Source organism: Monodelphis domestica, chromosome X (genome assembly GCF_027887165.1).
Source record: "Monodelphis domestica isolate mMonDom1 chromosome X, mMonDom1.pri, whole genome shotgun sequence".
Taxonomy (NCBI): domain Eukaryota; kingdom Metazoa; phylum Chordata; class Mammalia; order Didelphimorphia; family Didelphidae; genus Monodelphis; species Monodelphis domestica.
In genome coordinates this window covers 84,892,940-84,919,186 of record NC_077235.1, presented here as the reverse complement: position 1 = coordinate 84,919,186, position 26,247 = coordinate 84,892,940, and the positions used below count along the sequence as shown (strand labels likewise).

At 41.5% G+C, this 26,247-nt stretch overlaps 1 long non-coding RNA gene across 2 annotated transcripts in view; it reads right to left on the bottom strand.

Moving 5' to 3' along the window:
- LOC100032737 (uncharacterized) overlaps nucleotides 1–12,991 on the bottom strand; it is a 245,500-nt gene extending 232,509 nt beyond the window's left edge. For both annotated transcript variants that reach the window (XR_008914597.1, XR_008914598.1), the window contains exons 1-2: nucleotides 12,970–12,991; nucleotides 12,150–12,257 (exon numbers count right to left, since the gene is read on the bottom strand). This is a non-coding gene — a long non-coding RNA (uncharacterized LOC100032737). The remainder of the gene's footprint in view (nucleotides 1–12,149; nucleotides 12,258–12,969) is intronic.
- Nucleotides 12,992–26,247: the final 13,256 nt, after the last annotated feature.

The window sequence follows — 26,247 nt, the reverse complement described above, 5'->3', positions numbered from 1 at the left end:
AAACAAAGGACAAGCTTCTGCTTCTCTGAAAATGGAAACACTCTTGCACCCTAGAAAATCCAGTGTAATCACAATGAAAAGACTGTCAAAGAAAGACACATTCTTTGCAAAGGTACCAATTTATTGGCACATGCATCAATAGGAGAAGTCAGGGGAGAACAAAGAGAAGAGAGGGACCAAGGAAACAAAAGACATGCTTCTTCTCTGTAAATGGAAAAGCCCTTGCACCCCAAAGAAAACCAGTGTATGAACAATGACAAACCTGTCAAGGAAAGACACATTACTTGCAAAGGAAGAAGTTTCTTTACCTATCTATGGATAGAAATCAGGAGAGAAGAAAGACCAGAGAAGGACAAAGGAAACAAAGGACATGCTTCTGCTTCTTTGAAAAGGGAAACACTCTTCCACCCTAAGAAATGCAGTGTAATCACAATGAAAAGACTGTCAAAGAAAGACAAATTCTTTGCAAAGGAATTTATTTATTGGCACAACCATGGATAGAAGATGTCAGGAAAGAACGAAGAGAAGAGAGGGACCAAGGAAACAAAGGACATGCTTCTGATTCTATGAAAAGGGAAACACTTTTACACCCTAAGAAATCCAGTGTAGTCACAATAAAAAGACCAATAGTTAAGGAAAGACACTTTCATTGTCAAAAAATAAACAGAAAAAACACATGACAGAATTAAAAAAACTATTCATCACCAATTTCAAAGGGTATCAACAGGACAAAGCTATTATCAAATAAAACTAGGAGCAGTTATCTGAAGTTCATAAAAAGGGGAATCATTAACAAATTAGAGGAGAAAAATGTTATGATTAATATCTCCAAATTATCATTTCCCATTTAGTTAATTAATAATCACTTGAGATATAAAGGTAGATAATCACTGATTTAAAGTCTCTTACTCTCAGTCTGACAAGGTGTAGCCCATCCTGCAGGAATCTCCATCCATCCCTCACCAGCCTTCTCAAGGAAGTAGTGAGGGACCAAAGAGACCCTGCTGGACTCCAGCCATGCCCTTTTATTAATGTCCACTGAGAAAACCCTGGCATTTTAAAATGGGATGGGCCAGGTCAGCAATCCAGCAGGGGAGGGGATGAAATTCCCTCTATACAAGAAGCAATTCCTTTGTGAGTCTATAGTGAGAAGAGAACAAAGAGCAGAGGAGGACAAAGGAAACAAAGGACATGCTTCTTCTCTGAAAATGGAAACCCTCTTGCACCCCAAGAAATTCAGTGTAAGCACAATGAAAAGACTGTCAAGGAAAGACAAATTCTTTGCAAAGGAATTTATTTATTGGCATAACCATGGATAGGAGATGTCAGGAGCAGAGGAGGACAAAGGAAACAAAGGACATGCTTCTTCTCTGAAAATGGAAACCCTCTTGCACCCCAAGAAATTCAGTGTAAGCACAATGAAAAGACTGTCAAGGAAAGACAAATTCTTTGCAAAGGAATTTATTTATTGGCATAACCATGGATAGGAGATGTCAGGAGCAGAGGAGGACAAAGGAAACAAAGGACATGCTTCTTCTCTGAAAATGGAAACCCTCTTGCACCCCAAGAAATTCAGTGTAAGCACAATGAAAAGACTGTCAAGGAAAGACAAATTCTTTGCAAAGGAATTTATTTATTGGCATAACCATGGATAGGAGATGTCAGGAAAGAATAAAAAGAAGAGAAGGACAAAGGAAACAAAGGACATGCTTTTGCTATTCTGTAAATGGAAAGTTTGCCCTTACTCCCCAAGAAATCCAGGGTAACCAAAATGAAAGGACTGTCAAGCAAAGAATCATTATTAGCAAAGGAAGCAGGTTCTTTGCACATCCTTGGATAGGAGAATTACTCAGGAAAGAACAAAGGGAAGAGAGGGACAAAGGAAACAAAGGACAAGCTTCTGCTTCTCTGAACATGGAGACACCCTTGCACCCCAAAAAAATCCAGTGTAAGCACAATGAAAAGACTGTCAAAGAAAGACACATTCTTTGCAAAGGTACCAATTTACTGGCACATCCATCAATAGAAGTCAGGAAAGAACAAAGAGAAGAGAGGGACCAAGGAAACAAAAGACATGCTTCTTCTCTGTAAATGGAAAAGCCCTTGCACCCCAAAGAAAACCAGTGTATGAACAATGACAAACCTGTCAAGGAAAGACACATTACTTGCAAAGGAAGAAATTTCTTTACCCATCTATGGATAGGAGAAGTCAGGAGAGAAGAAAGACCAGAGAAGGACAAAGGAAACAAAGGACATGCTTCTGCTTCTATGAAAAGGGAAACACTTTTACACCCTAAGAAATCCAGTGTAGTCACAATAAAAAGACCAAGAGTTAAGGAAGGACACTTTCATTGTCAAAAATAAACAGAAAAAACACATGACAGAATTAAAAAAAAACTATTCATCACCAGTTTCAAATGGTATACTAGGAGCAGTCATCTGAAGTTCATAGAAAAGGGGAATCATTAACAAATTGGAGAAGAAAAAATGTTATTATTAATATCTCCAAATCCTCATTTTCCATTTAGTTATTTAATAATCACTTGAGATATAAAGGTAGATAATCACTGATTTAAAGTCTCTTTCTTACTCTCAGTCTGAAAAGGTGTAGCCCATCCTGCAGGAATCTCCATCCATCCCTCACCAGCCTTCTCAAGGAAGTAGTGAGGGACCAAAGAGACACTTCTGGACTCCAGCCACGCCCTTTTATTAATGTTCACTGAGAAAACCCTGGAATTTTAAAATGGGATGGCCCAGGTCAGCAATCCAGCAGGGGGAGGGGTTGAAATTCCCTCTACACAAGAAGCAATTCCTTTGTACATATAGGCATAGGTGAATAAGTTAGAGTAGAACAAAGAGCCGAGGGGGACAAAGGAAACAAAGGACATGCTTCTGCTTCTCTGGAAATGGAAAAGCCCTTGTACCCCGAGAAAACCGGTGTACGAACAATGACAAACCTGTCAAGGAAAGCCACATTATTTGCAAAGGAAGCAAGTTCTTTGCATATTCTTGGATAGGAGAAGTAGTCAGGAAAAAACAAAGGAGAGAGGGACAAAGGAAACAAAGGACATGCTTCTGCTTCTCTGAAAATGAAAACGCTCTTACTCCAGAAGAAATCTAGTGTAAATACAATGAAAAGCCTTTCAAGGAAATACACATTATTTCCAAAGAAAGCAATTTCTTTCCACATCTATGAATAGGAGAAGTCAGGAGAGAACAAAGACCATAAAATGACAAAGGAAACAAAATATGTGCTTCTTCTTTGGAAATGGAAAAGCCCAAAAGAAATCCAGTGGAATCAAAATGAAAAGACTTAGAGTTGAGGAAAGATACATTTCTTTGCAAAGAAAACAAGTTCTTTGTACTTCTATAGATAGGAGAAGAAGCCTGGAGGGAACAAAGAGAAGAGAGAGACAAAGGAAACAAAGTACAAGGTTCTGCTTTGCTGGAAATAGAAACACTCTTGCACCCTAAGAAATCCAGGGTAGTCACAATGAAAAGGCTGTCAAGGAAAGACACATTCTTGCAAAGTTAGTAATTTATTGGCACATTCGTGGATAGAAGAAATCAGGAAAGATCAAAGAGCAGAGGGGGATAAAGGAAACCAAGGACATGCTTCTGCTTCTCTGGAAATGGAAAGGCCCTTACACCCCCAAGAAATCCAGTGTAACCACAATGAAAGATTAAGAGTTAAGGAAAAACACATTTTGTCAAAAAGTTAACAGAAAAAACACATGACACACACAAAAAAACCAATCCATTACCTATTTCCAATGGTATCTATAGCACAAAACTCATCAAATAAAACTACCAGCAGTTATCTGAACTCCATAGAAAAGGGGAATCATTAACAAATTGGAGGAAATAGGAATGTTATAATTAATATCTCCAAATACTCATTTCCATAAAGTTTATTAATAATCTCTTGAGATAGAAAGTTAGATAAGCATTCATTTAAAGTCTCTTTCTTACACTCAGTGTGACAAGGTGTAGCCCATCCTGTAGGAATCTGTATCCATCTCTTATCAGTCTGCTCAAGAGATCTCACTATGTTTCTACCACACCCTTTTATTAATGTCCACTGACTAAACACTGGCATTTAAAAATGGTATGGACCAGGTCTGCAATCCAACAGGAGGGGGGGGGAAGGAAATTCCCTCTACAGAAGAAGCAATTCCATTGTACATATATGCATAGGAGAATAAGTGAGAAGAGAAGAAAAAGCAGAGGGGCACAAAGGAAACAAAGGACATGCTTCTGCTTTTCAGAAAATGGAAATGTTCTTGAACCCCCAAAAATCCCAGTTTAAGCAATGAAAAAATTAAAGGTTAAGGAAAAAATACATTCTTGGAAAAGGAATCAATTTATTGGCACTTTCATGTATGGGAGAAGAAGTGAGGAGAGAACAAAGAGCTGAAAGGGACAGAGGAAACAGTACATGCTTCTGCTTATCTGAAAATGGAAACAACCTTGCACCACCCAAAATTCAGTATAACCAGAATGAAAAGACACATTTAAGGAAAGACAAATTCTTTGCAAAGGAACCAATTTGTTTGCACATCCATGAATGGGAGAAGTCAGGTGAAAACAAAAAGCAGAGAGTGACTAAGGAAACAAAGGACATGCTTCTTCTCTGAAAATGGAAACACCCTTGCACCCCCCAAAATCCAGTGTAAAAACAATTAACACACTGAGAGTTAAGAAAAAACAATATTCTTTGAAATGGAAGCAATTTCTTGGCACAACTATGGACAGGAGAAGAAGTCTGTAGAGAACAAAGGGAAGATATGAACAAAAGAAACAAAGGACATGCTTCTGCTTCTCTGAAAATGGTAACACCCTTGAACCCCTAAAAATCCAGTTTAATCACAATGAAAAGACTAAGAGTTAAAGAAAGACAAATTCTTTGAAAAGGAAGCAATTTCTTTGTACATCTATGGATAGGAGAAGAGAGTTGAGAACAAAGACCAGAGAGGGACAAAGGAGACAAAGAGCATGCTTGTGCTACCCTGAAAATGGAAACACCCTTGCACTCCAAAAAATCCAGTTTAATCACAATGAAAAGACCAACAGTTAAGGAAAGACACATTCTTTGAATAGGAATCAAGTTCTTGGCACATTCATGGATAGGAGAAGTAAGGAGACAACAAAGAGGAGAGAGGGATAGAGGAAACAAAGGACATGCTTCTGCTTCCCTGAAAATGGAAACACCCTTGCACCCCAAAAAATCCTGTGTAATCACAATGAAAAGACAAAGAATTAAGGAAAGACACATTCTTTGAATAGGAATCAAGTTCTTTCTACATCTATGGATAGGAGAAAAAGTGAGGAGAGAACAAAGAGCAGAGAGGGAAAAGAAGACAAAGAGCATGCTTGTGATTCCCTGAAAATGGACACACCATTGCACCCTAAAAAATCCAGGGTAACCACAATGAAAAGACTAAGAATTCAGGAAAGAAAATTTCTTCCTGCAAAAAACACATGACCGAAGTCAAAAAGAGTTCATCACAGATATCAAATTGTATTAACAGAACAAAGCTCTTAGCAAATATAACTACCAGCAGTTATCTGAAGTCAATAGAAAAGGGAAATTTTTAACAAATTGGAAGAGAAATGAAGCAATTTCTTTACGCATCTATGCATAGGGGAACAGGTCAGGAGAGAACAAAGAGCAGAGAGGGACAAAGGAAACAAAGGACCTGCTTCTGCTTCTCTGAACATGGAGACACCCTTGCACCCTCAAAAATCCAGTGTAAGCACAATGAAAAGACTAAGAGTAAAAGAAAGACAAATTCTTTGAAAAGAAAGCAATTTCTTTGTACATCGATGGATAGAAGAGAGGAGAGAACAAAGACCATAGAGGGACAAAGGAGACAAAGAGCATGCTTGTGCTACCCTGAAAATGGAGATGCCCTTGCACCCCCAAAAATCCAGGGTAATCACAATGAAAAGTGTAAGAGTTAAGGAAAGACACATTCTTTGAATAGGAATCAAGTTCTTGGAACATCCATGGATAGGGTAAATGTGGAGAGAACAAAGAGTAGAGGGGGAACAAAGGAAACAAAGGACATGCTTCTGCTTCCCTGAAAATGGAAACACCCTTGCACCCCCAAAAATCCACGGTAATCACAATGAAAAGACAAAGAGTTAAGGAAAGACATATTCTTTGAATAGGAACCAAGTTCTTTGCAAATCCATGGATAGGGGAAGAGGTCAAGAGAGAACCAAGAGTAGAGAGGGACAAAGGAAACAAAGGACATGCTTCTGCTTCCCTGAAAATGGAAACACCCTTGCACCCCAAAGGATCCAGTGTAATCATAATGAAAAGACAAAGAGTTAAGGAAAGATACATCCTTTGCAAAGGAAGTAATTCCTTTGCACATCCATGGATAGGGGAACAGGTCAGGAGAGAACAAAGAGTAGAGAGGGACAAAGGTCATGCTTCTGCTTCCCAGAAAATGGAAACACCCTTGCACCCCCAAAAATCCAGTGTAAGCACAATGAAAAGCCTAAGGGTTAAGGAAAGACACATTCTTTGAATAGGAATCAAGTTCTTGGTACATCCATGGATAGGAGAAGTCTGGAGAGAACAAAGAGCAGAAGGGGACAAAGGAAACAAAGAGCATGCTTGTGCTTCCCTGAAAATGGAAACACCCTTGCACCCCCCAAAATCCAGGGTAATCACAATGAAAAGACTAGGAGTTAAGGAAAGACATTCTTTGAAAAGGAAATATTTTCTTTGTACATCTATGGATAGGAGAAGTGAGGAGAGAATCAAGAGTAGAGAAGGACAAAGGAAACAAAGGACATGCTTCTGCTTCCCTGAAAATTAAAACACCTTTGCACCCCCAAAAATCCAGTGTAAGCACAATGAAAAGTCTAAGAGTTAAGGAAAGACACATTCTTTGAATAGGAATCAAGTTCTTGGTACATCCATGGATAGGAGAAGTCTGGAGAGAACAAAGAGTAGAGGGGGAACAAAGGAAACAAAGAGCATGCTTGTGCTTCCCTGAAAATGGAAACGCCCTTGCACCCCCCAAAATTCAGTGTAATCACAATGAAAAGACTAAGAGTTAAAGAAAGACACCTTCTTTGGAAAGGAAGCAATTTCTTTGTACATCCATAGACAGGAGAAGTGAGGAGAGAACAAAGGGGAGAGGGACAAAGTAAACAAAGGACATGCTTCTGCTTCTCTGAACATGGAGACACCCTTGCACCCCCAAGAATCCAGTGTAATCATAATGAAAAGACAAAGAGTTAAGAAAAGATACATCATTTGCAAAGGAAGTAGTTCCTTGGCAAATCCATGGATAGGGGAAAAGGTCAGGAGAGAACAAAGAGTAGAGAGGGACAAAGGAAACAAAGGACATGCTTCTGCTTCCCTGAAAATGGAAACACCCTTGCACCCCAAAAATCCAGGGTAATCACAATGAAAAGACTAGGAGTTAAGGAAAGACATTCTTTGAAAAGGAAATAGTTTCTTTGTACATCTATAGATAGGAGAAGTGAGGAGAGAATCAAGAGTAGAGAAGGACAAAGGAAACAAAGGGCATGCTTCTGCTTCCCTGAAAATGGAAACACCCTTGCACCGCAAAAAATCCAGGGTAATCACAATGAAAAGTCTAAGAGTTAAGGAAAGACAAATTCTTTGAATAGGAATCAAGTTCTTGGTACATCCATGGATAGGAGAAGTCTGGAGAGAACAAAGAGTAGAGGGGGAACAAAGGAAACAAAGGACATGCTTCTGCTTCCCTGAAAATGGAAACGCCCTTGCACCCCCAAAAATCCAGGGTAATCACAATGAAAAGACTAGGAGTTAAGGAAAGACATTCTTTGAAAAGGAAATATTTTCTTTGTACATCTATGGATAGGAGAAGTGAGGAGAGAATCAAGAGTAGAGAAGGACAAAGGAAACAAAGGACATGCTTCTGCTTCCCTGAAAATGAAAACACCCTTGCACCCCCAAAAATCCAGTGTAAGCACAATGAAAAGTCTAAGAGTTAAGGAAAGACACATTCTTTGAATAGGAATCAAGTTCTTGGTACATCCATGGATAGGAGAAGTCTGGAGAGAACAAAGAGTAGAGGGGGAACAAAGGAAACAAAGGACATGCTTCTGCTTCCCTGAAAATGGAAACACCCTTGCACCCCAAAGAATCCAGTGTAATCATAATGAAAAGACAAAGAATTAAGAAAAGATACATCCTTTGCAAAGGAAGTAATTCCTTTGCACATCCATGGGTAGGGGAACAGGTCAGGAGAGAACAAAGAGTAGAGAGGAACAAAGGACATGCTTCTGCTTCCCTGAAAATGGAAACACTCTTGCACCCCAAAAAATCCAGTCTAATCACAATGAAAAGTCTAAGTGTTAAGGAAAGACACATTCTTTGAATAGGAATCAAGTTCTTGGTACATCCATGGATAGGAGAAGTCTGGAGAGAACAAAGAGCAGAAGGGGATAAAGGAAACAAAGAGCATGCTTGTGCTTCCCTGAAAATGGAAAAACCCTTGCACCCCAAAAAATCCAGTGTAGTCACAATGAAAAGACTAAGAGTTAAGGAAAGACACCTTCTTTGAAAAGGAAGCAATTTCTTTGTCCATCCATAGATAGGAGAAGTGAGGAGAGAACAAAGGACATGCTTCTGCATCTCTGAACATGGAGACACCCTTGCACCCCCCAAAATCCAGTGTAATCATAATGAAAAGACAAAGAGTTAAGAAAAGATACATCATTTGCAAAGGAAGTAGTTCCTTTCCACATCCATGGGTAAAGGAACAGGTCAGGAGAGAACAAAGAGTAGAGAGGGACAAAGGACATGCTTCTGCTTCCCTGAAAATGGAAACACCCTTGTACCTCAAAAAATACAGGGTAATCACAATGAAAAGACAAAGAGTTAAGGAAAGACACATCCTTTGCAAAAGAAGCAATTTCTTTGCACATCCATGGATAGGGAAACAGGTCAGGAGAGAATCAAGAGTAGAGAAGGACAAAGGAAACAAAGGGCATGCTTCTGCTTCCCTGAAAATGGAAACACCCTTGCACCGCAAAAAATCCAGGGTAATCACAATGAAAAGTCTAAGAGTTAAGGAAAGACACATTCTTTGAATAGGAATCAAGTTCTTGGTACATCCATGGATAGGAGAAGTCTGGAGAGAACAAAGAGTAGAGGGGGACAAAGGAAACTAGAGCATGCTTGTGTTTCCCTGAAAATGGAAACACCCTTGCACCCCCCAAAATCTAGGGTAATCACAATGAAAAGACTAGGAGTTAAGGAAAAACATTCTTTGAAAAGGGAATATTTTCTTTGTACATCTATGGATAGGAGAAGTGAGGAAAGAATCAAGAGTAGAGAAGGACAAAGGAAACAAAGGACATGCTTCTGCTTCCCTGAGAATGGAAAAACTCTTGCACCCCCAAAAATCCAGTGTAAGCACAATGAAAAGTATAAGAGTTAAGGAAAGACACATTCTTTGAATAGGAATCAAGTTCTTGGTACATCCATGGATAGGAGAAGTCTGGAGAGAACAAAGAGTAGAGGGGGAACAAAGGAAACAAAGAGCATGCTTGTGCTTCCCTGAAAATGGAAACACCCTTGCACCCCCAAAAATCCAGTGTAGTCACAATGAAAAGACTAAGAGTTAAGGAAAGACACCTTCTTTGAAAAGGAAGCAATTTCTTTGTCCATCCATAGATAGGAGAAGTGAGGAGAGAACAAAGGACATGCTTCTGCTTCTCTGAACATGGAGACACCCTTGCACCCTCAAAAATCCAGTGTAATCATAATGAAAAGACAAAGAGTTAAGAAAAGATACATCATTTGCAAAGGAAGTAGTTCCTTTGCACATCCATGGATAGGGGAACCAGTCAGGAGAGAGCAAAGAGTAGAGAGGAATAAAGGACATGCTTCTGCTTCCCTGAAAATGGAAACACTCTTGCACCCCAAAAAATCCAGTGTAAACACAATGAAAAGTCTAAGTGTTAAGGAAAGACACATTCTTTGAATTGGAATCAAGTTCTTGGTACATCCATGGATAGGAGAAGTTTGGAGAGAACAAAGAGCAGAGGGGACAAAGGAAACAAAGAGCATGCTTGTGCTTCCCTGAAAATGGAAACACCCTTGCACCCCAAAACATCCAGGGTAATCACAATGAAAGACTAGGAGTTAAGGAAAGACATTCTTTGAAAAGGAAATATTTTCTTTGTACATCTATGGATAGGAGAAGTGAGGAGAGAATCAAGAGTAGAGAAGGACTAAGGAAACAAAGAGCATGCCTGTGCTTCCCTGAAAATGGAAATGCCCTTGTACCCCCAAAAATCCTATGTAATCACAATGAAAAGACTAAGAGTTAAGGAAAGACACCTTTTTCAAAAAGGAAGCAATTTCTTTGTAAATCCATAGATAGGAGAAGTGAGGAGAGAACAAAGGACATGCTTCTGCTTCTCTGAACATGGAGACACCCTTGCACCCTCAAAAATCCAGTGTAATCATAATGAAAAGACAAAGAGTTAAGAAAAGATACATCATTTGTAAAGGAAGTATTCCTTTGCACATCCATGGATAGAGGAACAGGTCAGGAGAGAACAAAGAGTAGAGAGGGACAAATGAAACAAAGGACATGCTTCTTCTTCCCTGAAAATTGAAACACCCTTGCACCCCCAAAAATCCAGTATAAGCACAATGAAAAGACAAAGAGTTACGGAAAGACACATCCTTTGCAAAGAAGCAATTCCTTTGCACATCTATGGTTAGGAGAAGTGAGGAGAGAAAAAAGAGGGGAGAGGGACAATAGAAACAAAGGACATGCTTCTGCTTCCCTGAAAATGGAAACACCCTTCCACCCCCCCCCCAAAATCCAGGGTAATCACAACAAAAAGACTAAGAGTTAAGGAAAGACACATTATTTGAAAAGGAAGCAATTTCTTTGCACATCTATGATTAGGGGAACAGGTCAGGAGAGAATCAAGAGTAGAGAAGGACAAAGGAAACAAAGGACATGCTTCTGCTTCCCTGAAAATGAAAACTCCCTTGCAACCCAAAAATCCAGTGTAAGCACAAGGAAAAGACCAAGAATTAAGGAAAGTCAAATTCTTTGAATAGGAATTAAGTTCTTGGCACATCCATGGATAGGAGAAGTCTGGAGAGAACAAAGAGTAGAGAGGGACAAAGGAAACAAAGGACAGGCTCTTGCTTGAGCATGGAAACACCCTTGTACCTCAAAAAATCCAGGGTAATCACAATGAAAAGACAACGAGTTAAGGAAAGACACATCCTTTGCAAAAGAAGCAATTTCTTTGCACATCCATGGATAGGGGAACAGGTCAGGAGAGAATCAAGAGTAGAGAAGGACAAAGGAAACAAAGGACAGGCTCTTGCTTGAGCATGGAAACACCCTGGCACCCCCCAAAATCCAGGGTAATCACAATGAAAAGACAAAGATTTAAGGAAAGACACATCCTTTGCAAAAGAAGCAATTTCTTTGCACATCCATGGATAGGGGAACAGGTCAGGAGAGAATCAAGAGTAGAGAAGGACAAAGGAAACAAAGGACATACTTCTGCTTGAACATGGAAACACCCTTGCACCCCTAAATATCCAGTGTAATCACAAAGAAAAGACAAAGAGTTAAGGAAAGACACATTCTTTGAATAGGAATCAAGTTCTTGGCACATCCATGGATAGGAGAAGTCTGGAGAGAACAAAGAGTAGAGGGGGAACAAAGGAAACAGAGAGCATGCTTGTGCTTCCCTGAAAATGGAAACACCCTTACACCCCAAAAATCCAGTGTAAGCACAATGAAAAGACAAAAAGTTAAGGAAAGACACATCCTTTGCAAAAGAAGCAATTTCTTTGCACATCCATGGATAGGGGAACAGGTCAGGAGAGAACAAAGAGGAGAGAGGGTCAAAGAAAACAAAGGACATGCTTCTGCTACCCTGAAAATGGAGATACACTTGCACCCCTAAATCCAGTCTAATCACAATGAAAAGACTAAAAGTTAAGGTAGTTAAAACTTTTTCATTGTAACATTTTCTATCAGTTTCCCCCATCCAGAGCCATTGTCCAATATATGTGTCAATGGATAAAAAGAAGTTTCCCACAGAAGCAATAATACAAGCAATCAACTGTAGTGGCACAAAATGCCCCTTACCTCTCATTGTTAGAGAAGTGCAGATCGTCAATTGTTCTCTGTCCAGGTCCTGACAGGCTCCTCTTTTTCTTCTACACCGCATTCCCGGAATGCACCTTTCCTTCAGTTCTGGATTAAAGCAGAACCTGACTCACTAGACTGTTCAATCAAAGGTCACTCGACCAAGGACATGAGTGGGAAAAGGGGAAGGGAAGACTCAGGGAAGCCTGTGTCCTCCATTCTCTGTTCTCACAGAGAAGCCCATGAAGGGCGGAACAAACAAAGGGAGCCCCCACCTCAGGAGGGGAGTGCCTCAAAAGCTTTTCTCTTCAAGCCTCCGGAAAGAGACTTGGGGACAAAGTAAACTCAGGCAAGAGGAAAAGCAAGAATCACAAGAAAGTACATGCAAGTGTATAATCACACTCAAATTGATCCAGGAACTCCCTGTCGTGAAGACATGATTCTACCTAGAAATAGAAATTAAACACACACAAAGGTAGCAATTGACCCAAGACCACCCATCACACACCACTTACACCCTTATATCACCCCAGACATTAGAACAAGCCCATTGGGTGTGGGAGATGAAATGAGTGGGGGACAGAAGAGAAAATGAGGAGAGGAGGGGCAGGGAGACCTGAATGGTCAGCAGGAGGGGCAGGGGAAAGAGGGACAAGGACAGAAAGAAGGGAGAAGACTTGCAGAGCCCCTGAAATTGGTCATAGGTAGATGTGGAAGGGTAAGGGTTGAGTTGGGGAGGGGAAAAAGATAGGCTGGAAGGGCAGGCAGACACTGAATAGCCCTCTATCTCCAGCCTGAATTCTGAAAATTAAGAGCTCACCCTTCATCCTTCTCCTTCTGCTCCTCCAAGAGAAAAGGACAAATAAGACAAAGACAGACCAAGGTATAGGATTGGAGGAGGGAGGGCATGGTGACATCACTGCAGAAGATAGGCTGGGCTGCTCTCTGACTGGAAGAGACAGGACAAAGGGAGGGGGCTCTTTGACAGCAGCGATGGAGAATGGGGAGCCTATCTGGATGCTGTGCCATTCTCTCAGCCCCCATCACCCTGCCTGGAATGGGGGGGGCAGAATATCTCCCCCCTGGAGATGTGCCTGACAAAGACTAGGGTCCTGAGGACCAATGGCAGGGCACGGGGGAGGGGGGGGGCTGAGCTGAGTTTGGGATGGTGGCTTAGGTCCCTTTCTGCAAAAGCAGGAGGAGGAGGGGAGGAAGAGACAGGGAGCCTCCGGGGTCCACAAAAGGGAAGAGTCCGGCAGGAGCAGCTGTAACTGCAAACCAGCAGCTCATGAATGGGACTTGCATTCCTGACCAAGAGCCCAAAAGGAATGGGGGTGGGGTGGGTATCTAGAGAAGGAGGGTCTCCCAGCCTCCTTGCTCCAGGCATGAAGAGACAAAGTTCAGGAAGGGCAGGGGAAGGACAGGGAGGCATTCCAGCAAGTCTCTCTGCCCCCCCCACCATCAGGCCTAGACCAGAGCAAGCTAGAGGCACTTGTTGCTGGGCAGCTCCCCAGATGAGAAAGGACTTGGGGATTGGGGCTCCTCCCAGGCCCCACCATGCTTCCCTGACCACCAAGAGCATCAACAAGGAGGCCCAGCGCATCTTAGGGGCCCCAGCCACCTAGCCAAGAGCCCTTGGTGACTGGGAAGAGGCATCTGGACCACACTGCTGCTGCCATAGGGACTGCACAAGGCTGGGGTGGAGGAGATTTCCAGAGAAACAAAATGCCTCCACTCCATATTCTCTGCCTGCAATTTAGACTCTGATGGGACTTACCTAGAGCTCAGGGTCCTTAGGTGGCTCTGACTCCCCACCCACAATACATTCAGGAACTATGGAATCTGGGGACCAGGGCTCATTCCCTAGGCTGTGACTACCCCCATAATCATCCCTTCTCCAAGAAGCTGGCAAGACCAATGAACATGATGTTCCAGTTGTATACAAGTGAGCCTACCATATCAGAGGACCACCAAGCAGGACAATCTAATGAGTCAATATGACCAGGGTGAAATCAGGGAAGCATAAGTTGAGTGGTCAAAAAGAAAATAGAGAAGTCAAGAACATCCCCAAAAAAGATTTGGTGTATAGTATAGTATAGGGAGCAGTAGTCAAGCTGGCACTCCAATTTGGCAGCTCTAAATCTATATGCCACTTTTCTTACCAGTGTACCATGGCCTCTACCCATATGTCAAAGTAGTTCACCTTGCCATGCTGAATAAAATCTCTCCTACAACTGTCTTATGGATGTTCTGTATCTTCTGCCTCATTTCCCACTCCTCCCATCCTTTCCTAATGCTGCCAAATGATTGCACAGTATCTGAGACCTCCCTCTCTCACTCAAAATACTCTCAGAACCCATCTAGTTCAATCCCCCAAGCTTACAGAGGACCAGGAAGTTCAAGGAAGTAAAGGGACTTCTCCAAAATTATACTGAGGCTCAGAAATCTAAAGTCCCAAGGCACCTCACAGGACAACTAGTCATCTCATGTGACAGAGGAAAATACTGAACCAGAGAGTGTGGAAGGGAGTAGTCTGAGGACACAATTAATAAGGGGGTCAGGATGGATATGAACACAGATTTTCCCAAGTTAAAATGGAACTGGGTAGACATTAGATTCTGTTGTCTCTTAATCTCTCATCTTACTGCCTCTTGAGCATTCAAGAATTACTTTTTGGGCAAAAAAGGGATTCTTAGCCTTCTTATCGATACCCCAATCTCCCTGAGATATGAGAAAGCCCCATCACAGCTTGACCTTTGGCCAAATGCTAACAAAGGATTGACAGAGCAGTTGAATTGACCTAAGGTACAGAGAGAGAGAGAGAGAGAGAGAGAGAGAGAGAGAGAGAGAGAGAGAGAGAGAGAGAGAGAGAGAGAGAGAGAGAGGGAAACCATCAATACTACCCCAAAGACAATGGCAAGCTTTGCCAGCTAACTGCTCAGAAAACCAGTTAGTCATACTCACTTGGGCCTCAGAGGGACCTTATGGGGACATGGCAGAACAAGCAGCCTGTGTTTCTTTCACAACATAAGGATCCATCACAGTCCACTGAAACTAAACCAAATTCATTGGGTATAATAAAGGAGATACTTGAGTGCAATCTTCCAAACAAAACACAGCAGATTTAAGTGAGAAGCCTCTGGAATCCAGCAGAAAATATGAATTACTTTTTGAATTGAACCAACTGCCTTTTGGAATAAGATATGACTCTCATGAGGATGCTGAGGAAAATGAGGGGCTGAAGAGACCAAAACAATTGTGATGATCATGAGATAAATGAGGACATTTTAGGGAAAAGGCTGGGGGAAAAGTTCAAAGAGATCTTGAGAAATCTGGGCAGATTTGTGGGACTGAGGAACCTGTGGATAATTTGACCATCATGAAAAGATTTTGGGGAGTAAGGAGGTTAATTAAATGCTGGTGTTATGAAAAGCTTGAGAATATTTTGGGAGGTGGGGAGACTGAGGAGATTGTGAGGAACCTGAGTTGATTTTGAAGGGTCAGGTGGCTGAGAAAAATTTAGAGGGTGAAGAAGATAAGAAAATCATGAGGAATCAGATGATTGGGGAGGTGAGGAGACTGAGGTGATTTGAAGGATAAGGAGATTTGAAAGCAATGAGGAAGTCAAAGAGATTTTGGCTATCAAGAAGGATGAGGCTTCAAACCTTATGGGATGCAGCCAAAGCAGTAATCAGAGGAAAAGTCATATCCCTGAGTGCATATATTAACAAACTAGGGAGGGCAGAGATCAATGAATTGGAAATGCAAATAAAAAAACTTGAAAGCGAACAAATTAAAACCCCCCAGAAGAAAACCAAACTAGAGATCCTAAAAATTAAGGGAGAAATTAATAAAACCGAAAGTGATAGAACTATTAAACTAATAAATAAGACTAGAAGCTGGTACTTTGAAAAAACAAACAAAATAGACAAAGTACTGGTCAATCTAATTTAAAAAAGGAAAGAAGAAAAGCAAATTAACATCATCAAAGATGAAAAGGGGGACATCACCTCCAATGAAGAGGAAATTAAGGCAATCATTAGAAATTACTTTGCCCAATTATATGGCAATAAATATACCAATCTAGGCAATGTGGATGAATATATACAAAAATATAAACTGCCTAGACTAACAGAAGAAGAAATAGAATTCTTAAATAATCCCATATCAGAAAAAGAAATTCAACAGGCCATCAAAGAACTCCCTAAGAAAAAATCCCCAGGGCCTGATGAATTCACAAGTAAATTTTATCAAACATTCAAAGAACAGTTAGTCCCAATACTATGCAAACTATTTGACATAATAAGCAAAGAGGGAGTTCTACCAAACTCCTTTTATGACACAAACATGGTATTGATTCCAAAACCAGGCAGGTCAAAAACAGAGAAAGAAAATTATAGACCAATCTCCATAATGAATATAGATGCAAAAATCTTAAATAGGATACTAGCAAACAGACTCCAGCAAGTGATCAGAAGGGTCATCCACCATGATCAAGTAGGATTTATACCAGGGATGCAGGGCTGGTTCAATATTAGGAAAACCATCCACATAATTGACCATATCAACAAGCAAACCAACAAAAATCACATGATTATTTCAATAGATGCAGAAAAAACCTTTGATAAAATACAACATCCATTCCTATTAAAAACACTAGAAAGCATAGGAATAGAAGGGTCATTCCTAAAAATAATAAACAGTGTATATCTAAAACCATCAGCTAATATCATCTGCAATGGGGATAAACTAGATGCATTCCCAATAAGATCAGGAGTGAAACAAGGATGCCCATTATCACCTCTACTATTTGACATTGTACTAGAAACACTAGCAGTAGCAATGAGAGAAGAAAAAGAAATTGAAGGCATCAAAATAGGCAAGGAGGAGACCAAGTTATCGCTCTTTGCAGATGACATGATGGTCTACTTAAAGAATCCTAGAGATTCAACCAAAAAGCTAATTGAAATAATCAACAACTTTAGCAAAGTTGCAGGATACAAAATAAACCTGCATAAGTCATCAGCATTTCTATACATCTCCAACACAGCTCATCAGCAAAAACTAGAAAGAGAAATCCCATTCAAAATCACCTTAGACAAAATAAAATACCTAGGAATCTACCTCCCGAGACAAACACAGGAACTATATGAACACAACTACAAAACACTCTCCACACAACTAAAACTAGACTTGAGCAATTGGAAAAACATTAACTGCTCATGGGTAGGATGAGCCAATATAATAAAAATGAACATCCTACCCAAACTTATTTATCTATTTATTGCCATACCCATTGAACTTCCAAAAAATTTCTTTACTGATTTAGAAAAAAACATAACAAAGTTCATTTGGAAGAACAAAGGATCAAGGATATCCAGGGAAATAATGAAAAAAAATCACACACAAAGGAAGGTGGCCTTGCAGTCCCAGATCTCAAACTATATTACAAAGCAGCAGTCATCAAAACAATTTGGTACTGGCTAAGAGACAGAAAGGAGGATCAGTGGAATAGACTTGGGGCAAGTGACCTCAGCAAGACAATATATGATAAACCTAAAGATCCCAGCTTTTGGGACAAAATTCCACTATTCTATAAGAACTGCTGGGAAAATTGGAAGACAGTGTGGGAGAGATTAGGTTTGGATCAACACCTCACACCCTACACCAAGATAAATTCAAAATGTGTGAATGACTTGAACATAAAGAAGGAAACTATAAATAAATTAGGCAAACACAGAATGGTAAACATGTCAGACCTTTGGGAAGGGAAATACTTCAAAACCAAGCAAGACTTAGAAAGAGTCACAAAATGTAAAATAAATAATTTTGACTACATCAAATTAAAAAGCTTTTGTACAAACAAAAGCAATGTAACTAAAATCAGAAGGGAAGCAACAAATTGGGAAACAATCTTCATAAAAACCTCTGACAAAGGTTTAATTACTCAAATTTACAAAGAACTAAATCAATTGTACAAAAAAATCAAGCCATTCTCCAATTGATAAATGGGCAAGGGACATGAATAGGCAGTTTTCAGATAAAGAAATCAAAACTATTAATAAGCACATGAAGAAGTGTTCTAAATCTCTTATAATCAGAGAGATGCAAATCAAAACAACTTTGAGGTATCACCTCACACCTAGCAGATTGGCTAACATGACAGCAAAGGAAAGTAGTGAATGCTGGAGGGGATGTGGCAAAGTTGGGACATTAATTCATTGCTGGTGGGGTTGTGAATTGATCCAACCATTCTGGAGGGCAATTTGAAACTATGCCCAAAGGGTGATAAAAGCCTGTCTGCCCTTTGATCCAACCAGAGCACTACTGGGTTTGTACCCCAAAGAGATAATAAGGAAAAAGACTTGTACAAGAATATTCATAGCTGCACTCTTTGTGGTGGCCAACAATTGGAAAATGAGGGGATGCCCTTCAATTGGGGAATGGCTGAACAAATTGTGGTATATGCTGGTGATGAAATATTATTGTGGTCAAAGGAATAATGAAGTGGAGGAATTCCATGGGGACTGGAACAACCTCCAGGAAGTGATGCAGAGCGAGAGGAGGAGAACCAGGAAAACATTGTACATAGAGACTGTGAGACACTGTGGCACAATCGAATGTGATGAACTTCTCGATTAGTGGCAATGCAGTGATCCTGAACAACTTGGAGGGATCTATGAGAAATAAACACTATCCACAAGCAGAGGATAAACTGTGGGAGTAAAAACACTGAGGAAAAGCAACTGCTTGACTACAGGGGTTGAGGGGACATGTCTGAGGAGAGACTGTAAATGAACACTCTAATGCAAATACCAACAACATGGAAATGGGTTCGAATCAAGAACACATGTGATACCCAGTGAAATCGAACATCGGCTATGGGAGAGGTGGGGGGGGGGGGGGAGAAAATGATCTTTGTCTCCAATGAATAATGTTTTGAAATGACCAAATAAAATAATGTTAAAAAATCAAATGAGCTGGAGAAGGAAAAAAAAATGACCAAATAAAATAGTTTAAAAAAAAAAAAAGAAGGATGAGGCAATTAGGGGGTTTGGGAGATTTGGGGATATTGAATAGTCTGAGGAGATTATGGCCATAGTGAGATGAATATTTATAGATTAGGAGGGGTGAAGAGTCTGAGGAGATTGAGGTGATTAAGAGAAGGCCAAGGAGACTGGGAGATGTGAGAGGTTGAAAAGACTGTGGCAGTTGTGTGGAAACTGGGGTAAGAAAACTGAGGAGGTAGAGCAGTTGAAGGTTAAGGGTACTGTGGCTGTGGTAAGAAGGCTGAAGAGAATGAGGAGGTGAGGAGGAAGCGGAGGAGACGGGAAGTCCTCAGGTCAGGCACCCCTCTAATCATCCTCATTTTCTTGTTGGCAGGATCAAAGCTTCAAGACACTGATGAAGAAAAAGGTGAAAGGTGTTCAGTCAAGGCAGCCTTGCACTGCCACCCACTTCTCCCCAGGGAACTGGATGAAGTCTACAAGGTCTGCTTTTCCTTTGTATAAGGAAAGTCTTAGGCAAGGGGAGAAGGGGCTGGTTTTTTCCTGACAAGAATGACCTTACTCAGTGGATGGGACCTATCCTCATTCATCACTCAGCTCACCCCTGCTTGGTCTTCGCTCTTCTTGGTTAGCAGCCTTTGTGTTTGATCCTGAGGTGGAACAGGAAAATGTCTTCAACATAGAGGTCACTCCTCTAATAAAGAGCATCATCTTTCAACGTGAGGGAGATCCCTGCCCCAGTGCTGGGGGGATAGCTCTCCAGTCACTAGGGTCCGGTTGACTAGGCTGCAGATGTTTTTGAGTCTTCTTTCTCCTTAGACACACTTAGCCCTTGTGATCACAAAAACTAGATACTGTTGCCAAGGACTTCACCCTGTTCCAAGATTTTTGGTTGTTTGTGGAAGAGTATTGGAAAGACAAGGAAGCTTTACACCTTACCCCTCCATCTTCCCACAGTGCATCTGATTTATATTTATTTATTAGGTTACACCCTGACCAATGCTGGGATTCCCTGAGCCTATTTGCAAGTTAAAATGCAATGTGACTCAGAAAACCTAGAAAGACTTCCATGAACTGATGCAAATTGAAGTGAGCAGAACCAGGAGAAAAACGTAGGACCTAACAAATATTAAGAGATGATCAACTGTGAAGGACTAAACTATTATCAGCAAAGCAAGTCTCCAAAATAATCACAAGGGACTCAGGATGAAGATGCTCTCTGCAGCCAAAGAAGGATCAGGTCAGGGCATGCCATCTTTCAGGAGATTTCTATTGTATGTGTGATATGTGACTTCTATAATGACATGAGCAATATGGAGTTATGTATTATATGAAAGTACAGATATAACCTATATCAGACGATTCATTGCCTCAGAGAGGAGCGGGAGGGGAGGGAGGAAGAAAACCTGATTTCTAAAATGTCAACAATTGTTTACATGTGTAACTGAAAAAAATTTTAAATTAGAAAAAAATAGGAATAAAAAAGAGAAAATAATCATCTAAAGCAAGAGTTCTTCACCATTTTTGTGCTTTGCCCCCCTTGGGCTGTGTGGTGAAGCATATGGATCTCTTCTTAGAATTATGTCTTTAAATATATAGTATGAAATACATGGGATTACAAGAGAAATTGAGAATGTAGAAATCAAGATTTAATTTTCCCCCCATCTGAGTTCACAGAAGTAGAGTAGAGAGGGAAGAAGCATTTATTAAGTGCCTACTATGCTATGTGCCAAGCATTGTGCTAAATGCTTCATGAATATAATCTCATTTTATTTTCACAACAAATTTGGGAGGTAAATGCTATTATTATCCCCATTTATGTTTCAGGAAACTGAGACTGATAGAGGTTAAATTAATTGCCCAGTGTCACAGAGCTAGTCTAATGTTGGATTTGAATTCAGCATATTCCTGACTCTAGGCCACTGTACCTCCTAAGTGTCTCAGGTCAGGCACATCTGTTTTAAAAGAAGCAGAAATAGGGCAGTTAGGTGGCTCAGTGGATAGAGAGAGCCAGGCCTGGAGTCAGGAGATCTGGTCTCAGACACTTTCCAGCTATGTGACCCTGGACAAGTCACTTGACCCCCATTGCCCAGCCCTTACCACTCTTCTGCCTTGGAATCAATACATACTATTGATTCTAAGGCAGGAGGTAAGGGTTTAAAAAATAAAACAAAATATGCCCAATGAAATGCCTCATAGGTTCTCAGCATTATGATCATTTGTAATAATAACTGAATGATAACTAATAACTGAATAATTTCACAACACCCAAATCAAATGGATTTAAACTCTCCAATGGAGTAATTATTATTATGTATCATTAGATTTCCCTTAACAGTATGCCTTCTTGGTACACTGGATTCTCAGAATTCCCAGCATGATAAGAAGACTTAAAACATGGTAACCATAATCACATCTTCAATTAAACCCCAGACTTAACACTAGTCAGTTTGTTCAAAATCATTTCCAATTGGGGCTCTACAGAGAAACATTCCGAGGCCACTTGGCCATTGGTCCTCTTCAGAGGCTGAAAGTTATCTCCGCCTCCAACACCTACACAGGCTAAATGAAATCTCAGCAGACAAATAGGGCTTTGCTGGCTTCAATTCGGTTAGAGGCTGACTTCCTAGGTGCTGCTCTAAATACTATGCCCCAGGCTACTTGCAGGGCTGAGAGATCGGAAAAGTCCTCATTAGTCATCTGAGGGCCTCTCAAAGAGATTTTTGCTTTAGAAAATCCCCAGTAGAAACCTTATGATCCATTGCATTTCCAAATGAACAGTTTTAAACAACTCCCATCATTCTTTTTTTTTTTTAATAGAAAACCCTCACCTTTCACCTTAGAATCAATTCTGTGCATTGGTTCCAAGGCAGAAGAGTGGTAAGGGCTAGGCAATGGGGGTCAAATGACTTGTCCAGGGTCACCCAGATAGGAAGCGTCCGAGGCCAGATTGGAACCCAGGACCTCCCATCTCCAGGCCTGGCTCTCCATCCACTGAGCCACCCATCTGTCCCCGAGTCATTCTTTTAACAATTAAATCTGTACCAATTTGATCAATAACCGAAAAGAACCCAGGTTCTACCAATGTACTGTTTCCATAATCGGTCTAACAGCGATGTCTCAAATTCCCTGCATGCGTTCTTTTTATCCACAGTGCAAATGGCTAAACGTGGATCATTTGTCCTAAGCTCTCATAACTGACCAATCGTCCGTAGGGGGCTCTGGCCTCCCCAAAGGGGCTTCTGCCGAGTTGGGGGTTGAGCACTTCACGGTCACCGTCAGCTGCGATCCTCAAAAACCTGGAGGGGGGCTGCTAATGTTCACTGCCACCCGCACCTTCTGTCTCTCCCGGAGCTCTTCATTTCCCATCTATTGCGGAGGAGTCTTCGATTGGGCTTCGAGGTCTCTTAGCAGCCCGCATTTGTTTACAACGACTGATGGCCGCGTGGAAGATTAGGAGAACCTGCTGCTCTCGGTGTATTTCTAGCTCACCACAGCCTGTCCCCGTTTACTTACACTCCACGAGAACCCCCTAAAACAAGCTCCCTCCCTCACTGCCTTGGCGGGAGTCGCCAGGAGCCGGCCTTTGTCCCGAGGACGGAGAGGGCTGATGAAGAGCAGCCGTGGCCGGCCACGGGCCAGCAATCTCCCGGGCCTCATCTGGGCCCTTCAGGGGAGAGAGAGAGAGAGAGGAAGCTGTATCTGTACCGAGGGAACAGGAGAGACGTCCCTTCCCGCACGGGCCTTAGTGCTCCTTCCAAACACCCTCCTTTGCTTGTGAATTCTCAGGGGCCTCGCAACCAGCATCTCAAGGGTTAAGAAAGGGAAGCAGGACGGTACCCAGAGGCCCGGGAGGAGGCTGGGAGCTTAGAAGATAAAGGGCTCTGGCCTTGCACACTCCGGACAAAGCAAGCGTTCACTGGAGAAATCCTCCCACGGTGGAGGGAAGGACAAGATAAAAGGGGCAGAACACATTCACACATTCTGGCTCACTCCAGGCTTGGGGTATTCTTGGGCTATCAATTCGGCATTCATTTGTGCGCCTCGGCACGCACGCTGTTGCTGAGAGACCATTGAAGGCAGAGCTCGCTCCCCATCCTCTCCCCGCTGCCCCTTCCCTGCTGTTTTCTCCAAACAAAGGCTCCTTTTCTCTGCCAGAATCTCATGAAGCCTCCTGTCTGCTTATTAGAGTGATGTCTGGGGGTGCGAGCTCCCCCCAATTCCACTCCACACCGTCCCCCATCCACACAAACATTTCTTTAAATGTGGATTGTACTTGTCAAGCTGCTCTCTAATCAGAAAAACAACCGTCCTTGGCTCTTGAAACAACAAACCTTTCCTTCTGAGGGGCTACTTTTACTTTCTCTTATTTCCTTTTTTTTTAAAACCTCACCTTCTGTGTTGGAGTCAATACTGTGTATAGGTCCCAAGGCAGAAGAGTGGTCAGGGCTAGACAATGGGGGTCAAGTGACTTGCCCAGGGTCACACAGCTGGGAAGTGTCTGAGGCTAGATTTGAACCTAGGACCTCCCATCTCTGGGTCTGATTCTCAATCCGCTGAGCCACCCAGCTGCCCCGATTTTCTCTTATTTCTAAAGAATATCAACTTGCTCTAATAATTTGTTTAATTCCTTCAAGTGGAGAGATCAGAGGGGCTAAAAAAGCATATGTTGTTTAATCAAAACTGCTGTGTCCTGCCTAGCACTCTTATACAGAGTGGAAATGTCTTTAAATAACCTCCTGGCTTGTTTTTTTACCGGTTATCCGGGGCTCACCTAGATGTTCCCTCTAAGGAATATCTTTTGTTTTGTTTGCTTTCCTATAATGCTTAAAACAGAAAAAAACAACCACTCAGAAACAAACAAAAAGCAACCCACAGCTGTGAGATAGTTAAGCGGCAGTGGCCAGTTTAAAAAAATTATTTCTCCTCTAAATCTTTGCCAATTTAAATCTCAGCTAAGAGGCTAGAGGGAAGATATCTTTAGAAATGATCTCAGAGAAGAAATAAGATGAAGTTGGTTTCTTTTTAAAAACGTGTCATTTTCCCTTTGACCACTAGATGTCGCTCGAGACATGCTTTCACGCTGCCTACACTGAAAAGGGAAAAACTCCATTTCCTGTGTCAGTTTCATCCTCTTTAAAGACCTTTGCTGGCTAGATGGCGTATCACTGGGTCTCTCGATTCCCCGAAAACAAGAAAAGCACTAAAGCTCAGCCCCCTACCATCACTGGCTAAAAAAGATAATTTGGTCTCCCTTCAAAATGATGGAGAAAGCCACATTAAGGAACAATTCAGGGGGACTCACTGGGAAGGAAAACAGGATTTCCTTCCACTTGTCAAGATTTCAGGACATGTCAAGTCGGCATCCTTTTAGACTGCTCCCCAAAGTTCTGAGGATCTTCTGATAACGGTCGGGGTAGAAAGCTCTTTAAAAAGCCTGTAGAATGTGAGATGGAGGGCAGAGCCAGTTCCAGGAATTCCTCTTTGCAGTTGAAAACTGCACCAGAGAACACCCAATGAGAAAGGGGTTTGTCCAGGAGGACCTCACCTATCTCCCCCCCCCCCCACTGCCACCAGCTGTTACAGGAGAATTCATGACCAAATGGGTAAGTTGAATCAGGCTTCTATTTTATCAAAGGGCCACTACCCTCCACTAAAGCAGATCTCTGGGCCCCCAAAGACACCAAATTGGGGGTGCAGTACATTTTTATGAACAGAACAAAGCAAAAATCATATTGTTTATGAGGTTGGTAATATTATGTGGGATCAGTTTTAATATTTTCAATTACCCATTTGATCATGAGAGACAAATGTCACACACACATATAAAAGATATCTATAGTCTAGTCTTTTAGGATCTTTAAAATAACTATTATCAACAGTGTGCACTAACACAAGTTTCTCCAGTGGAAGTTCAAAATGAGCTTTAACACAGCAACTAATGGAAAATGGAAAAAAGAAGAAAACAACTGATTCTAGCTCAAGCTGATGTGGGCTGAAGGGTCCCAAACAAGCCAAAGACCAGGGAAGCAATAGGCTATTAGTGGGGGCCATCTTTCAGATAAGACACATGGGTTGCTTAGATTCACAGTTACCAGAAAACTCCCCCCATCAATCTTTAGACATAACCTAGCTCCTAGGTTGGGGCCTCTGACCAATCACACAGGACTAGGTGCAAACGATGGTCAATTTCCACAGTGACTGCCTTCCTTAGAGTTTATGCAGAATCAGGTAAAAGTAACTAGAAGGTGCCCCACAGTATCTTAACATATGATTAGCATTCCATTTACATCGTGGTTTTCACCTCCCCCCAAAGGGGTAAGCAGTGAATCATGGGTAAAGTCATGCAAACCGAAGTGGACTATGGGCAAAGTGACATCAGTTCCTCGGAAACAGGAGGGCAACAACACCTCAAACAAATAACCCCTTCCTTAGTAACTAAACATTTCTGAAAAAACCTCTTAGGACCCTTTCCATCGCCATTTTTCTACCACCAAGCTTTTCCATCACCAAGGCCACACAGTCAATCAACATGACCACACCACTGCCATCCCTCCCTGAAACAATAAAACTCACTCACCATAGATATCACCTGAGTCTTTAATTCTTTGGACAAGATGCCAATCTCCCCACCACTCTTCCCACCACACCCCCATCCCAACATCAAAGCCAAAATATCTAAGACTGGGGACTGAACTTAGAAGGGAAATTTAGATGTCTTCAAGCTAACTAAAAAAACTTCAGCAAACAGATACTTATGAAATGAAAAGTCCAAATAATACAATAGTGATCAACAGCAAACTTCTTAGTATCTCAGTAACTCACTCCCAGGATCCATTTCATCTTGGACCTCAGCTGTCCCATGTAGTTGTCTGGCTTGGGAGCATCTCCTGAAAATCCTGGAAGTCTTCAGGGCTGCCGTCAAACGGTCTCTGAGTGCTGGATTTGTTTCTGTGATTGGTTTAAATTATACTTGCTAATGCTACAGGATGCAACCTAAAAGTGTTGCACATGAAGATGTAGTTTCCCTTTGCTTGCTTCCACATAAGAATGAACTTGGATAGTTAAATAAAGACTTTTTGCTTTATCTC